The following is a 3521-nucleotide window of genomic DNA, read 5'->3' on the forward strand; positions in this document are numbered from 1 at the left end:
TGTTAGTCTACTGGCGGCGTACAACAAGCGGCATAAACAGACTTGCCCGACAGTGGTCCATGCTTTGATCAGACTCCATCTGAACATGTCAGCTCAGTAATTTACATTTTCTTTGTAGTTGTCAAAACTGTTCACAGATTTTGTACAGTCATGCTTCACAGTCTAACTAGGTTATGCATCATACAAATCAGTGTTATGCATATTTGCACATACATGTATGCTAAGTAGATGCGCATTCAGTTTTTACATAACTGTTAGCTGCTTATGATAAATTACACATACATTTATGCAGTTTGCAAGCATATTTATGACTCTTGATTTGTATCAGTAATGTCAGCTCATTAATTTTATGCCAGTTTATGACACTTGATTCCACATACATTTATTCCACTTTATGTCAGCTCAGTAATTTTTATTTTCTTTATAGTTGTCAAAATTGTTCACAGATTTTTATGTATATTTTCATATATATATTTTTAGGTTTCTGTTGAAACCGATCCATCTACAAACACTCCACAGGTTGGCCAGGCTTCTCTTGATTCGGAGATGCAAACTGTGTTAGCTCTACGCGAATATTTGTGTGGTATGCAATCTGACATCAGCAGGTATGAAGTACATACTAAATCAAAATCTGTTTATATGCTGGTAGTTTTACGCGACCTCTCTAATTGATATAAAAAATTCCCCAGGACCATAATAGATTATGGTGAATATTCAGCGACATGTTCTGATATATATGAATCTTTTGCCGATGGGAAGTGTCTCGACAATGTATTCATGCAGTGTTTCATCCAATGTGTTATTGATGATGCAAAAAATCAGCAGACTTCCATGAGTTCGAACAGTTTGATTCTTGATGTTAATGTTGGGGTAAATTATCGTAACATACATACACCATATTCTTATACAAATTAGATGAACCCAAGTATACTCACTCCATTTATATCGTTTATTGCAGTCACTACTCAACTTTGAGGAACAGGAACGACACAGTCGCAACCCTCAACCTTTTGATGAATCTGTACTCCACACACTTCTAGACAATTCATTGCCTGAGACAGATGAATTGGACCAATGCAAAGCGGTAACAATCGTATTTCATAATCCAAACATATTTTCTTTTAAATGGAACATATCACATTGTTATGCTTTTGTAATTTACACTGTTCATTTTATGCTTTTTTTACACGGTCAGATCATGGTCCCCATGGTAAGCAGGGGGCATTGGACATTGTATGTTGTCAATAAGGTCAAGAAGTGCATTCATATTTTAGATTCCAACCCATATGGGCCAACACTTGATGGAACTACATGGAAGGACTATCATTTTGCACATTTGGGCTCAGGTGGCAGAAAGTTACCATGGGCTAAGGTTATTATGAGTAGATTAAACAAAGCAATACAACATGTACGGCCCATGACATGCTTTCCCAAATTTCGTAACTTCACAATTGACTTGTGCCCAAATTGTCCTAACATGGCAGCAGGATCCAATGACTGTGGGTTTTATGTTATGGGTTACATTCTATTTTATAAATGCGACGAAGGATCTTTGCGGTCAGACATAGAAGCAGTACATACAAATTTACCAGTTAATTCAATAGTTGGCACAAGGCAACATATGGAACAGAGGTATAACTAACTCAATGTTTTTGTATTTCAGGGCAACACCAGTGAGATACGGTCTCTTGCGCTGCATTATATCACATTCCACCCGAAGAACAAAGCATTATCGCTGCTCGAAGACATCCAAAGATTCAAGGTCTAAAGGATGTAGTTTAGTTTGGACATGTAATAAATTTTGTATACAATGGTTCCCTAAACTTCAGATCAGTCATGTGTGTATAATATGGGCAAAGACCGTAGACGTTTCTTAGTCTATGTCAATGACAACTTTGGGGATCAGCTAACCTCTAAACTGGAATATTGTACCAAATGTGTTTGATAGTAATGTGTGTTTCTTGCATTTGATTCTGCCAGATTCCTGTACAATATTGTGCTGTCAATAACCTCGAAGTATGCCTGTTTTGTCCGAAGTTTACGATATAATTATTGTGGGTCTTATGCATGTTTGCCCATACACTTATGATACAATAGTCATCATTCTATGCATATACATTATTCTAGTTTTGTCTCAAGTGTATGATACAATTATCAGCGTTATATACTGGAAACAGGCTCATTTTTTGTACAGTCATGGTTCATAGTCTAACCATCTTATGCATTACACAACGCAGTGTTATGCATTTTTTCACATACATGTATGCTAAGTCTATGTACACTCAGTTTGCTGCAGACCTATTAATAGCTTATGACAAATTACACATACGTTTATGCCAGTTTGCAAGTATATTTATGATACTTTCTGGAATTTGTCAAATAAACACAGGAATCTCATTTACATAAGGAAATATTTGTATCTTATGGTCTTCTACTCTCTACCAGATGAATCATCATCTCCGACATCCACCGTTCGTTTTTTCGACGTTGATGTCTCATTCCATTGTGGGGCTGCAGCTATGATTTTGTTCCTTGAACCAGGAGGCCGTCCTCGCTTACGTCCAGATAGGTTAGCCAATCGAACCCTATTATCCTCGACAGTTAAACACGTACGACTGTTGTGACCATCAGCTATGCCACATTTCTAGCACTTCCTGCTCATCTTCTTAGCTCCTTTCGCACCCAATTTAAAAACTTGTTGCTCACTACTTTTTATTGTTCTTCCCTTAGGCTTGGCCTTATCTGGTCTTGCTAAGTTTACACCTTCCATATAAAATTCAAGTTTCTACAAAACAAAGATATTAAGTCAGTTTTTATATTCACGTATGTCATCATATATTGTAGCAATGTTATTACCTTTCTAGCTTCCACATCCGTAGAACTACTATCAACCAGCCGAATGTCAGTGTTATGTTCCAATGTTAATATCAGCATATTACATTGACCATCCTTAGTATTGCATTCATTTGTATTAGACCCCATTAAAATTTCCTGTGAAATAAAGCAAAGTCCAGTGAAGACACAAATGTTATAGAGCAGCATATGTAATACATTATAAAGATTTGTTCCATACCTCGTTCCCATCATCTAATTTGCGTAAGTTGTCTATAGCCATTTCATCTGTTTCATACGCTTCGACCTATATCATCATTACAAACATGGATCATTATCGACAAGTAATTATGCAAAATTCATAACAACACGATGTGCGTACCTGGATGTCATCGCAAGAACTTGTGCCACAACTCTCACCAGTACCTATATCAGGCTCCACACGCATCAATAACCCTAATAATTCATCCATCATCTCTAGGGCTTTATCATTCCCAGCTTTAGACAGACTCGCATGGTGTACTACTTTCATTGCTTTTTTAAGCAACATCTTCTGTCTATATGATCTAGTTTCACCATCTTTTCCTTTCAAATTCCTATCGTCTCTTGAAAAAGCCACATCTTGATGCGCGAAGTATGTGTATCGTTGCAAAATATACTCACCCGGGATCCTTTCAATTTGTAGATGC

At 36.9% G+C, this 3521-nt stretch overlaps 1 long non-coding RNA gene across 1 annotated transcript; it reads left to right on the top strand.

Annotated features, from left to right (window-relative positions):
• Nucleotides 1–738: 738 nt before the first annotated feature.
• On the top strand, nucleotides 739–1245 carry LOC103629184 (uncharacterized). Its single transcript, XR_554200.2, has 3 exons — nucleotides 739–870; nucleotides 959–1084; nucleotides 1196–1245. It is a non-coding gene; the product is annotated as an uncharacterized lncRNA (long non-coding RNA).
• Nucleotides 1246–3521: the final 2276 nt, after the last annotated feature.

The sequence above is a fragment of the Zea mays genome, chromosome 6 (assembly GCF_902167145.1).
Source record: "Zea mays cultivar B73 chromosome 6, Zm-B73-REFERENCE-NAM-5.0, whole genome shotgun sequence".
In the NCBI taxonomy this organism is placed as follows: Eukaryota; Viridiplantae; Streptophyta; class Magnoliopsida; order Poales; family Poaceae; genus Zea; species Zea mays.